At 51.1% G+C, this 13,503-nt stretch overlaps 1 protein-coding gene across 4 annotated transcripts in view; it reads left to right on the plus strand.

The window, feature by feature from the left end:
* Positions 1–13,503, plus strand: part of PGLYRP2 (peptidoglycan recognition protein 2) — a 99,311-nt gene that overhangs the window by 45,051 nt on the left and 40,757 nt on the right. The window contains exons 1-2 of one of the 4 annotated variants that reach the window (XM_056570820.1): positions 129–630; positions 13,139–13,237. The exons of the other annotated variants lie outside the window; for them this stretch is intronic. The gene's annotated coding sequence lies outside the window, so the exon portion shown is untranslated. Of the gene's footprint in view, positions 1–128; positions 631–13,138; positions 13,238–13,503 lie in introns of those variants that run through there. 4 annotated transcript variants of the gene reach the window in all.

The raw sequence follows: 13,503 nt of genomic DNA on the forward strand, positions 1-13,503 counted from the left end.
TTCAGCTGCGGCCGGATAACCGTTTACAGTGCCCTGTGTGCTCTGGTGATAGTCTCTTACCTGTCCTCGGGGCTCCGGAGCATCCTCTTCGGGATCCCCTGCATCGCCGGCGCTCTCCTTCATCGTCATCAGACGTTCCTGGCCAGCAGAGACGGTCCGGAGCGTCGGGGACACCCCGGGGACGCTGCACCAGCCATGGAGGGCGACATCCATGGCAGCGGTGATGGGTCCGGAGCGGTGGGGACAGGTGAGTATAACTTCCTATACTTTACATGGTTTCAACAAACAATGGTTCATTTGGAACGGATTGCCATCGTATGTTGAGGGACCACTGTATATGACATTTGACAATGTAAATACATAAGATATGCTATGTACATTACTGACTAACTGTACATGAAATGAGCTAGAAGCAATTATTCTATACTGACTAGACCAGTGATTCCCAACCGCGGTGCCGCTGCACACGTGTGTGCCATTCGCCACTGGCCGTGTTGCCGCGGGATTTTGCTGTGATTTTTTTTTTTTTAAATGTCTCGCCCCGGCCTGCGCGCTTATGACTGGCGGCGCAGGGGGGAAGGGAAGCCTGCGTGCGTGGACCTGCAAGCTGCGCGGACCGGCTTGCTTAAGGTACTGTACCCTTTCCACCCCTCTGTTACCCCTTCTCAACCCTGTCCAACCCCCCCACCATCACCCGGGTCCACCCTATACCCCCCCGTCACTCATGTCCACCCCCCCCTGTCACCCATGTCCACCCCCCCCCCCCCCGGCACCCATGTCTGCCCCCGCCTGTCACCCAGTCCGTCCCCCCCTGTCACCCAGTCCGCCCCCCCCTGTCTACCAGTCCGCCCCCCTGTCGCCCATGTTCACCCCCTCCTGTCACCCATGTTCACCCCCTCCTGTCACCCATGTTCACCCCCCTGTCCCCCATGTTCACCCCCTCCTGTCACCCATGTTCACCCCCTCCTGTCACCCATGTTCACCCCCCTGTCATCCCTTTCACTCCCGTCCACCCTCCTGTCACCCATGTCCACCCCCCTTTGTCACCCCTTCTGTCACCCCTGTCCACCCCTCTATCACCCCTGTCCACCCTCCTGTCACCCATGTTCACCCTCATCCACCTTCCTGTCACCCATGTTCACCCTCCTGTCATCCCTTTCACTCCCGTCCACCCTCCTGTCACCCATGTTCACCCTCCTGTCACCCCTGTCCACACTCCTGTCACCCTTGTCCACCCTCCTGTCACCCATGTTCACCCTCCTGTCACCCCCGTCCACCCTCCTGTCACCCATGTTCACCCTTCTGTCATCCCTATCACTCCCGTCCACCCCCCTGTCACCCCTGTCCACCCTCCTGTCACCCTCGTCCACCCTCCTGTCACCCCTGTCCACCCTCCTGTCACCCTCGTCCACCCTCCTGTCACCCATGTTCACCCTCCTGTCACCCATGTTCACCACCCCCGTCATCCATGTCCACCCCTCCTGTCACCCCTGTCCACCCTCCTGTCACCCCTGTCCACCCTCCTGTCCCCCCTGTTCACACCCATGTTCACCCTCCTGTCATCCCTTTCACTCCCGTCCACCCCCCTGTCACCCATGTTCACCCCCTCCTGTCACCCATGTTCACCCCCTCCTGTCATCCCTTTCACTCACGTCCACCCTCCTGTCACCCCTGTCCACCACTCTGTCACCCCTGTCCACCCTCTTGTCACCCATGTTCACCCTCATCCACCCTCCTGTCACCCATGTTCACCCTCCTGTCACCCATGTTCACCACCCCCGTCACCCCTGTCCACCCTCCTGTCACCCATGTCCACCCTCCTGTCACCCATGTTCACCCTCCTGTCACCCTTGTTCACCCTCCTGTCACTCATGTTCACCCTCCTGTCATCCCTTTCACTCCCGTCCACCCCCCCTGTCACCCCTGTCCACCCCCCCTGTCACCCCTGTCCACCCTCCCCCAGTCCACCTTCCTGTCACCCATGTTCACACCCCTGTCCACCCCCCCTGTTACCCATGTTCATCCTCCTGTCATCCCTTTCACTCCCGTCCACCCCTCCTGTCACCCATGTTCACCACCCCCGTCACCCTGGTCCACCCTCCCTGTCCACCCTCCTGTCACCCATGTTCACCCTCCTGTCATCCCTTTCACTCCCGTTCACCCCCCCCCCCATCACCCATGTTCATGTGGTAGCCCTTGGGGGGTGTATGGTAGTGGTGGTATGGTAACGGTATAGGAGGGGTTAATATTAACCCTGTCACTCGTGACGCCAGGGTGGGGGCTGGTATTATTGAGGTATAGTTTCGGCCTATCGCCGCCCTTCCCAGAAACGACAGGCGTATGCAGATAATGACTGAAGGTCCACACTGGAGTTAAACTTGAACTGAAGTAAACTTTACTCTTGAACTTGCGGTACATTCAGAATACAGTAACAGTCTCTGTAATACACTTGCATAGACTTCAATGACTGACAGTTGCTGTGGACCTTGCGTCTTTTGCAGGTTAATAGAATCAAGATAATTGGTGCGTGGATCCGTCCGGATTTAGGGGTAGATTAGGTCCGGTAGTCCCGCAGAGTGTTTGGGGATTGATACACTCTATAACTATAATTGTTCAGCCGTTGCCACAAGGCTCAGGCCTAACTCACTGCAATTACTGCTGTACAGGTCTTCTCTTATCAAGAGCACAGGAGCAAGAGAACTAAAATGGCTGCCGTGTCCCTTATATGGACAGGGGGCGGAGCCTAATTTGATAGGTCCAAGGTCAGCTGTCACTCACCGTCACACAGGCTTCTGGGTGATCATCTGACTTCCTATAATATGTATAATATAATTCCTATAATATAATATAATAATGACTTCATAATAATACCAAAACGAGGCTAGAAATACCAAAGTGAGGCCTGGAACGCATCCGGAGTGAGACTTGGAACGCATCACATGACCCGAAGGCCCTGCGATGCCATAGAAACAAGTAATTAACCATTTATTTACATATATTATGCTTTTTACATTAACCTATGTATAAATTACTAATTATATACTAGAATAGAGGTGACTAGGGGTAGACTAGATTACAGGGATCCCTACGTCCTAGGGACTCTGGCTATGGGGACCCATAAAGAAATAAGTACCGTATAGAATGCGGTACTGGGACACCACTAACCCCCTTACTAAAGAAAAGTCGGCCTCGATGTCTGTCCCCCGAGACAGAGGGACTAGGACTAAAACAGGATGCTATAGAACAGGACGAACTATACACTTGCTATACATCCTAAGTAGACTAAACATATTTTGATGCTATCTAGACAATTGAATGCTATCTAGACATTTGAATGCTATCTAGACATTTGAATGCTGTTTAGACATTTAAAGAAAGCTATCTATCCTTTAGTTTCTAGCTTCCTATACAACTTTATTAAACTTATGATACATTTTGAAGCTTACTAGGCAATTAGGTCTCTCTAGACAATTAGATAGCTGCCTAAGACATTTTTATTAGCTCTCTATACATTCTGAGGCTAAACTGAACATTAGCACATACTTCTATATATAAGGCTAACTAGATATTAGTACAGCTCTATTTACCTTTTGCATCAAGCTGACTAGACATTTGTATTATCTCACACATTCTATATGCCAAACATCAAGTTACCTGTTAGTTAGTACACGAAGGGTATACTGGCTAGCCGGAAGCAAGGTCACAGTAAGGGTGGCTGCTAGGGTCTATCGACTACACGCTACTTACCCCTAGAGCACTTTCAAAACAACCTACTAAGTTATTCTAAGAATTACGTGTTTATTTTCTGTATTTGCAAGAGCACCTACTGGCCAGGCAGAGCATCTCACACATGCAATGAAAAGAGAAAAGAAGAAGTGTACCTAACAGTGGCAGGAATTGTGTATAAATGTGCTACAATTCCTTAAGTGTTTTCTGAAGTGAGATATTTATTTATTTTTGTGTATGTACTAGAGAAATTTTGAAGTAGTATATTAAGTGAGTAATCTAGGGTACTGAAAAGTGATTGGTGGAACATTGAAGTGGGTTATCAAAGGTACCATGTGTGCAGGTACTAAATGTGAGTCCTGGTACCTTATGGGTAGTTTGCCCTGTGTAGTCCTTTGAGACCACTGCAACAACACCTCAGAGTCATCAGGAGTTCCTTCACTTGAGGATTCTTCAAGAGCTTCAGTCCCCGAGGGACCAGCTGGAGGGCTGGAAACAGGAGCAATCTCTTCGGTAAAACTGAGGGGTTCTCTTAAGACAGATGAAGTAGTGGCTTCAATGTCCGAAGCGGTCACTGGAGCAGGACTGAGGTTGGGTGTAGCGATCAATGGTGGTTGACATGGGGCAACAGCTACTGGCAACTGACTGGTTGGTGCGACCAATGTCGGCTGACTGGATGGAGCTGGGAACGGTATGCCCCAATACATGGTAGGCTACTGAGATGGGAACAAAGGAACGTCCATAGTGGGATGAATTCCTTCTCCCGGCACATACTCTCTCACAGGCCTGGTCGGAGGTGAAGTAGAAGTAGCAGGTGGATCAAGAGGAGTAGGAGCCGATGGGCTAAGCGTATCTTCTTTCCGGCACACTTTTATCCTGTTCCGGTGAACCACCTGTGGCTCGAACCCATCTTTTTGTATCTCATATACGTCCGTTTCAGGGTAAGGAACTGCAGTGAATGTATATGGCTCTGTTTCCCACAGGGAGTCCAATTTATGGGTTCTAGGAAATTTTCTGAGCCACACTTTATCTCCAAGCTGCAAGGGCTGAGCCGAAGAATGCCGATTATAATCTTTCTACTGGCGCTCATGAACTTCACCCATTTTCTTCTAAACGATGTCCTTGGCTTCCTCAATTCTTCGTCGATGCTCTGACACCCAACCTTGCGAAGCCTGAGGAGAATTGTTGAAAGGAGCCTGTAGGCCAAAGGTTCGATCCTTTGGCAATTGGCCGTGTCGGCCCATCATCAAGAAAAAGGGCGTATACCCCGTAGAGCAGTGAACAGTGTTGTTGTAGATTTCCAGAAGTTCTGGCAGCAGCTGAGGTCACTCTTCGTGCTTCGAGACGGAGGCTGCTCTGAGCATCTGGATGAACACTTGATTGAGCCTCTCACAGAGTCCATTCCCTTGGGGATGGTAGGCCGTTGTCCGGAGCTTCTTGCAATCATGCAACCGGCAAAGTTCATGGAACAACTGGGCTTCAAAGGCAGTTCCCCAATTCGTGAGGACCGATTCGGGACACCCCAACGGTTGGATCCAATGCCGATAGAAGAGTTGAGCAGCAGTCTTGGCGGTAAGATCCTTGACAGGGACCACGACCACCCACTTGAAGTAATGATCCACCATTGTTAGAGCATGACAATAGCCAGATCGAGTTGGGGCCAGCTTCACATGGTCCAAGGCAACAATTTGATTCGGTCTTTCTGTACAGATGGGATGCAAAGGGGCTCTTGCGTCCTGCCGGGGAGTTCTTTATCACGTTGCACACGGAGCACTCGGCACACCATTTCTCGATGTCTCCCCGCATCCCAATCCAGTAAAATCTCCTTCTGATTGTGATCTCTGTCTTGTGGACCCCGAAGTGTCTGGATTGGTCATGATAAGCATTCAGAACCATGGCTGCATCCCTCCGGGGAACCACAATCTGGTGTATGCGGTCTCCAGAGACTGGAGAATTTCGGTAGACCAACCCCTTGTGCAGGAATAGGCGGTTTCTCTGCTGCCATAGTCGCTTCAATTTGAAGTCTCTATGGGCCTTGCGCACCCGGGTAGGCACTTTCTTGTGGGGCCAACAGTCGAGGAGGTCCCCGATAACTCTGCTATCATCCTGAAGCGTCTTCCAGGTAGACAAATCTTCAGAGACCTTGGGAGATTCAGGTCCGTCACCCGCCTGGGCAGTTAGAGCATTCTGGCTCACGAACCTTCGGTGGAAGGGAGGCATTTCTACATCTTCCCACACATCTTCAGCAGGAGGTACTTCTCCCAGGGCCATGCGAGAAAGTACATCCGCGTTGACATTGGTTTTTCCGCTGCGGTACTTGATGTTAAAGTCATAGTTGGCCAACCGAGAGGCCCAATGCTGTTCAAGAGCTCCCAACTTAGCAGTGTTCAAATGGGCCAAGGGGTTGTTATCAGTGTAGACCGTGAACGGAGTAGCAGCCAGATAGTCTTTAAACTTCTCAGTAATAGCCCAAACCAGGGCCAGGAGTTCCAGCTTGAAGGAGCTGTAGTTAGCATCATTCTTCTCAGCACCTCGAAGATGCCGGCTGGCATAGGCAATCACCCTCTCCTTGCCATCTTGCACTTGGGATAAGACCGCCCCCAGACCTTCAAAGCTAGCGTCTGTGTATAAGCGGAACGGCAAGCTGTAGTCAGGATATGCCAATATGGGGGGTTCCGTGAGGAGATACTTCAGCGCTCGGAAGGCATCCTCTTGTTCTTCGGCCCACTGGATGGGAAGCCTCCCATTGTAATTATTCCGGGCAGTCCCTCTCAGTAATTCGGTCAAGGGTCCAGCAATTTGAGCAAAATGAGGGATGAAACGCCGGTAATATCCAGCAAACCCCAGGAAACACTGGATGTCTCGCACCGTCCTGGGCGTAGGCCACTCTTTCACAGCACTCACTTTGTCTGGGTCAGGCTGGACTCCTTGAGCACTGACGAAGTGTCCTAAGTAGTGCACTTGAGGCTTTAGTAAGTGACATTTGGAAGGCTTAACCTTGAGTCCATGTCGGATAAGAACTTGGAAAACTTCTTTTAGGTGATCCAGGTGTTCCTGATATGTTCGAGAGTAGACTATGACGTCATCTAGATACAATAAAACACTCTGGAAGTTAAGGTGCCCTAAGCATCGCTCCATTAGGCGCTGGAAAGTATCTGGTGCATTGCACAGCCCAAAGGGCATACTTTTGAACTCGAAGAGGCCCATGGGGGTCATAAATGCGGTCTTCTCTCTGTCCTCTTCTGCCATTGGCACTTGCCAGTAGCCGCTTGTGAGATCCAGTGTGGAAAAGTAGGCGGCAGACCCCAACACAGTCAAGGATTCTTCAATGCGTGGGAGAGGATAGGCATCCTTATGAGTTATGTTGTTTAGCTTCCGGTAGTCTACGCAGAAGCGGATGGTGCCATCTTTCTTTTTCACCAAGACCAAAGGTGCAGCCCACGGACTCTGGCTTTCTTGGATGACATCGGCCTCTTTCATCTCCATCAGCATCTTCTTTATGGTCTGATACATCCCAGGAGCCACAGGGCGATGCCTCTCTTTAAAGGGGGGGATTGCCTCCAGTGAGAATCCTATGTTTGATCATGGCGGTCCTGCCAAAGTCTGTGGGAAATTTGCAGAGAACCTCTTGATGTTTCTTAGCCACCTGGATGACTCCTTCCACCTGTTCCTTGGGGGTGTCTTCATCTCCTATCTGCAGCTGGTTCCACCAAGGTTCTGCAGGGCTCTGATTAGGTCCAGATTGGACCACCTGTGACTTCGAGACTACATCCCTGACGTCCAGATGGTATAACGTAGCCACTGGGGTGTACTTGGATAGCTGGACAGCAACTTGAGAGAGATTGATAAGCCTCACTGGGACCTTCCCATTCCGTGCGGTCACAAGGCTTCGAGCAGCTCGCACCAAGGACAGTCTTCCAGCAGAAGGGGCTCCAAAAGCGCTTTGTAATCTTGATTTTTCACCCCGGGTCGGGCACGGCACCAAATAATCTGTCTGTGGCTGTAGGCTAAGGGCTCGGATATCCGGATATCTTGAGTCCTTACTCGGCAGATTTCTCCATGATGATTCACAAACTTCTTTTCTGCTTGAAAGGTTTTGAGGTGGTGTTGGGCAGCTTGCCGGCCTGGGGGTGACAAGTGAGGGAGAGATGCATGCAGTGCACAGACAATATCATCAAAACAGTGCCTCATAATATTCATGCCTAAAATGAAATCGGCTGCTCCCTCATCTCTAACATTTGTGACAATCACCCCTTGCCTTCCTAACACATGTCTTCCCACCTGCACCGTGGGCTCCCAGTAGCCATGTCTGGGTACTGGTTTCCCGTTCCCTGCAATTACTCTGAAGTCCGCTTCCTGAGGGTCACACAACCTTTATGGGCCCCAGTACTTAAAGAAAACCCCCTGTGGGTTGGTGGATACCTGAGACCCCGTATCTATCAGAGCTTGTAACCGGAAAACCTTCAATCATCACCTGTACATAGGGGCAAGCAGCTACATACATAGATAGTCCTTTCTTGTCGCTGGTTGATTCTGGACCTTCAATCACTACTCCCGGGGTGCGGTCCTCGACCCCAGGGGACGCCCGTTTAAAGCCCAGCATTGGCTCTTCTAGTGTCCATTCTTGTTACAATAACTGCAAACGGGTCTTTGGCTTCCAGGTGGTCTCAAAGGAGGAACACTAGGTGGAGTGACAGGGCGAGGGTCAGCCTTCTTAGGTGGTGGTGTTGCAGATCTGGAAGGGTTTGGCCGTACTGCCATTTCTTTGAAAGCCTTGGCTCACTGTTCAAAGTCCTGTTTAATGTCTTGTAAGTCAGCTGTCCAAGGGCTAGGTTAAGAAGGGACAGGCGGTTGGGGCGAAGGACCCTGAGAATCTGTAGCAGGGACACTAATTTCTTCTGTCTGAGGCCCCGGTTCTATTACTTTAGCCGCTAGTCTCTTAAAGGCTGGGAAGGCCATGTCAGGATTCTGTACGGCCAGCATCCTAAGTTGGGCCTTGTCCCATTTGCTTAGCGCCCCCTCTATAAAACGGTCCATCAGTATTCGATTGCCCTGATCGGGCGTGATGCAGTCCAACTTCTGTACCGCCTCTAATGCGCTCTGCAAAGCCACATCATATGCTCGGAGGGTCTCACCTGGCTTCTAGCGTCGTTCATAGAGTCGAAGGCGTACCTCTGAGGGGGAGTGCGATTCAAACACTTGAGAAAGTCCTTCAAAAATCTGTCCCACTGTGGCCTTATCGGCCACTGGCCAGGTGCGAAGTTCTTCCAAGGCAGGTCCCTGGAGTTGTCCCAGAAGCAGTTGTGTAAGATATAAAGTTCTCTCAGCTCACCTCCTCCGCGGTCTCCAAGGACTCGAGCCCGGCCTGGCTTGGTACTTGTAAGCAAATGAAGAAAAGGTAGTCCAGCAGTCCCTTAAAAACGTAGATCCTTTATTGAACTTTTTCTTAAAAATGCAGAGCACACACCATACACCTTCACCTGGTCAGCAAACTACTCCTATGCGTAGGAGTAGTTTGCTGACCAGGTGAAGGTGTATGGTGTGTGCTCTGCATTTTTAAGAAAAAGTTCAATAAAGGATCTACGTTTTTAAGGGACTGCTGGACTACCTTTTCTTCATTTGCTTACCAGAAGCAGTTGTACCTGTTGATGAGGGGGAAGTGCATAGAATGCAAAGAGGCTGTAGAATCTCTCTTTAAAGTCTCTTAGTGTAAAAGGGTCACCATTGTAGGTGGGAAGTACAGGATTCCCCAGGATGACAGGTGCAGCAACTGGGGCTCCCAACACATAGGGAGAGACTGAGGGTGGACTGGTTGGGTCCTGTTCTGCCGGTGTTGGAGGTCTTGCCGGCATCACAGGCAGGGCACGCCCTTGGGAGGTCGAGAGTGCTGGTGAGGGCGGCAATATTCTTCTAGCTGAGGGTGGAGACCCTGTTGACTGGGCCACCGGAGCATTGCCCCCTTGCTGTTCAGGTGGGGACTGTGGGACTGCAGGTTCCGACATTTTCGTATTTGTTGTACTGGCCCTTTAAATAGACCTCGGATTCCTAGGTCCCAGAGAAATACGCAATTGTTCTTTAATCTGGAACTTGAGAGCGTAGATTTCAAACTTGAGAGCGGTGACCTGAAACTTAACAGCTTTTAATTGGAATTTGAGTGCGTTGATCTGATGTCTCAGAGTCCCGTACTGTTCCGGTTCTTCACAGCTTCTAGCTTGTTGGCACACTCTGCGCCTTTTCCCGCGCTGGGTTGTCTCTCTTTGCTGGTTTGTGGCCCTAGGCTCCGACAAAATGGCCGCCGCGGCACCGAGGGCTTCGGTGGGCGGGGTCTCTGGATCACGTGCGCTGGGATGTCCTGCGCAGACTTGTAACTCCGCAGTACTGTTCGCCTCCCCCCTTACTTTACATGCGCACTTCCTCCACACAGCACCGTGCGCGCAACCCCTTACTCCGGAGTATAAGTCACAGTACATTAATAAAGTTCACTTCTTGGGGGGAAGTACACTTTCACTAGTGGCAATAGTAGGCACACACCCGAATCCTATTCGTGCAACACCAAAAAGGCTTTGTGGTAGCCCTTGGGGGGTGTATGGTAGTGGTGGTATGGTAACGGTATAGGAGGGGTTAATATTAACCCTGTCACTCGTGACGCCAGGGTGGGGGCTGGTATTATTGAGGTATAGCTTCGGCCTATCGCCGCCCTTCCCAGAAATGACAGGTGTATGCAGATAATGACTGAAGGTCCACACTGGAGTTAAACTTGAACTGAAGTAAACTTTACTCTTGAACTTGCGGTACACTCAGAATACAGTAACAGTCTCTGTAATACACTTGCATAGACTTCAATGACTGACAGTTGCTGTGGACCTTGCGTCTTTTGTAGGTTAATAGAATCAAGGTAATTGGTGCGTGGATCCGTCTGGATTTAGGGGTAGATGTTTGGGGATTGATACACTCTATAACTATAATTGTTCAGACGTTGCCGCAAGGCTCAGGCCTAACTCACTGCGATTACTGCTGTACAGGTCTTCTCTCATCAAGAGCACAGGAGCAAGAGAACTAAAATGGCTGCCACGTCCCTTATATGGACAGGGGGCAGAGCCTAATTTGATAGGTCCAAGGTCAGCTGTCACTCACCGTCACACAGGCTTCTGGGTGATCATCTGACTTCCTATACACATAATAATACCAAAATGAGGCTAGAAATACCAAAATGAGGCCTGGAACGCATCCGGAGTGAGACTTGGAACGCATCATATGACCCGAAGGCCCTGCGATGCCATAGAAACAAGTAATTAACCATTTATTTACATATATTATGCTATTTACATTAACCTATGCATAAATTACTAATTATATACTAGAATAGAGGCGACTAGGGGTAGACTAGATTACAGGGATCCCTACGTCCTAGGGACTCTGGCTATGGGGACCCATAAAGAAATAAGTACCGTATAGGATGCGGTACTGGGACACCACATTCACCCCCCCTTCAACCATGTTCACCCCCCCCCCCCCCCGTCACCCATGTTCACCCCCTCTGTCACCCATGTCCACTTCTCTACACCCCTGTATGCTCCTCTATACCCCTCTGTCCACTCCTCTACACCCCTCTGTCCACTCCTCTACTCCCCTCTGTACACTCCTCTACACCCGTCACCCATGTACGCTCCTCTACACCCCTCTGTCCACTCCTCTACACCCCTGTCACCCATGTATGCTCCTCTATACCCCTCTGTCCACTCCTCTACACCCCTCTGTCCACTCCTCTACACCCCTGTCATCCATGTACGCTCCTCTACACCCCTCTGTCCGCTCCTCTACACCCCTCTATTCACTCCTCTACACCCCTGTCACCCATCTACGCTCCTCTACACCCCTCTGTCCACTCCTCTACACCCCTCTGTACACTCCTCTACACCCCTGTCACCAATGTACGCTCCTCTACACCCCTGTCACCCATGTACGCTCCTCTACACCCCTCTGTACACTCCTCTACACCCCTGTGACCCATGTACGCTCCTCTACACCCCTCTGTCCGCTCCTCTGCACCCCTCTATCCGCTCCTCTGCACCCCTCTGTCCGCTCCTCTACACCTCTCTGTCCACTCCTCTACACCCCTGTCACCCATGTACACTCCTCTACACCCCTCTGTCCACTCCTCTACACCTCTCTGTCCACTCCTCTACACCCCTGTCTCCCATGTACACTCCTCTACACCCCTCTGTCCACTCCTCTACATCCCTCTGTCCACTCCTCTACACCCCTGTCACCCATGTCCGCTTCTCTACACCCCTGTCACCCATGTACTCTCCTCTACACCCCTCTGTACACTCCTCTACACCCCTGTCACCCATGTACGCTCCTCTACACCCCTCTGTACACTCCTCTACACCCCTGTCACCCATGTACGCTCCTCTACACCCCTCTGTCCACTCCTACACCCCTGTGATCCATGTACGCTCCTCTACACCCCTCTGTCCACTCCTCTACACCCCTTTGTCACCCATGTACGTTCCTCTACACCCCTCTGTCCACTCCTTTACACCCCTGTCACCCATGTACGCTCCTCTACACTCCTCTACACCCCTCTGTCCACTCCTTTACACCCCTGTCACCCATGTACGCTCCTCTACACTCCTCTACACCCCTCTGTCCACTCCTCTACACCCCTGTCACCCATGTACGCTCCTCTACACCCCTCTGTACGCTCCTCTACACCCCTGTCACCCATGTACGCTCCTCTACACCCCTCTGTCCGCTCCTCTACACCCCTCTGTCCACTCCTCTACACCCGTCACCTCTGTCCGCTCCTCTACACCCCTCTGTCCACTCCTCTACACCCCTGTCACCTCTGTCCACTCCTCTACACCCGTCACCCATGTACGCTCCTCTACACCCCTCTGTCCGCTCCTCTACACCCCTCTGTCCACTCCTCTACACCCCTGTCACCCATGTACGCTCCTCTACACCCCTCTGTCACCTCCTCTACACCCCTGTCACCTCCTCTACATCCGTCACCCATGTACGCTCCTCTACACCCCTCTGTCCACTCCTCTACACCCCTGTCACCCATGTACGCTCCTCTACACCCCTCTGTACGCATCTCTACACCCCTGTCATTCATGTACACTCCTCTACACTCCTCTGTACACTCCTCTACACCACTGTCACCCATGTACGCTCCTCTACACCCCTCTGTACGCTCCTCTACACCCCTGTCACCCATGTACACTCCCCTATGCCCCTCTGTGCACTCCTCTACACCCCTCTGTACACTCCTCTACACCCCTCTAAACCCCTTTGTCACCCATGTCCACCCCTATACATCCCTCTGTCACCCATATCCACTCTTCTACACTCCTCTGTCACCCATGTAAAAAAAAGTTCGGCGCCTAATAGATTTGTTTTGCAGGTTTAACGGTGAAGAATTGTGTGTGGAAGAAATCGTGATGATGGCCCGGACCAGATGGAGAAGAGAAGGCAACATGGCAAATTAGAGAAGACGTTATTGGTGAGTTGCTGTATAAAGCAGCACTTTAAACTACATACCCACTGATAAATAGATATAGTGCATTGCGTTTTTTACCACTTTCCCTTTTTTTATTTATTTTTTTTGCTCGTTAACCTCGGTAGCGGTGCCCCGCCGGATTTTTTTTTTTTTTTAGCTGGATCAATTTAGATGGGAGGGCAGGGCACAAAAAATTTAGCCGACAATAATAAAAATGTAGTGTGTGTGTGTGTGTGTGTTTCACTTTTTTTCTATATTTTTTAGGTAGT

Source organism: Hyla sarda, chromosome 4, assembly GCF_029499605.1.
Source record: "Hyla sarda isolate aHylSar1 chromosome 4, aHylSar1.hap1, whole genome shotgun sequence".
Classification (NCBI taxonomy): Eukaryota; Metazoa; Chordata; class Amphibia; order Anura; family Hylidae; genus Hyla; species Hyla sarda.